We start from the raw sequence: 547 nt of genomic DNA on the forward strand, positions 1-547 counted from the left end.
CAGACCTCGCCCCTGCACCGCTGCCCTCCACCCTGGCGCCGGACCTGCCCCGCCACCGCGCAGGACACTGACCCCCGCATGGCCATGGAGGCTGGTGGGGAGCGGGGCGCCACATAGCCGCCCCGCTCATGTCCGCACCCCGGCGGCGCTCATGGTGAGTCCGGGGCTCGGCCGGGAGGGGCGGCGGGGCCAGCGTGGCCGGCGGGGTGGGCACACGCCCGCCCGCTCCCCGCTTGCTGTGGGCAGTGCCCATGGGCCTGTGCGCTGAGTCACCTCGCGGGGCGCGGGGCCTCCCGCACCCCGCAGCTGCCCCCCATCAGAAATTTGAAGCGCAGCAGGGGCCGGGGGCCTCCGGGCTCAGGGGGGCGGGCGGCCGCGTCTCCCGCTGGAAAGGGGGCCACGCTGGGCGCCCGGGGCCGCCCTGGGTACCCCCCGACTCTGCACTGTGGCTGCTGCCAGCCTGCGTGCCGAGAGGACGTTGGTGGAGTGAGAAGAGGGGTGCGGCGGGCAGGCGGGGTGCCGCGGGGTGTGCGAACCGGGCAGGGCG

The sequence above is a fragment of the Condylura cristata genome, unplaced genomic scaffold, assembly GCF_000260355.1.
Source record: "Condylura cristata isolate star-nosed mole 26May11 unplaced genomic scaffold, ConCri1.0 scaffold00074, whole genome shotgun sequence".
Taxonomy (NCBI): domain Eukaryota; kingdom Metazoa; phylum Chordata; class Mammalia; order Eulipotyphla; family Talpidae; genus Condylura; species Condylura cristata.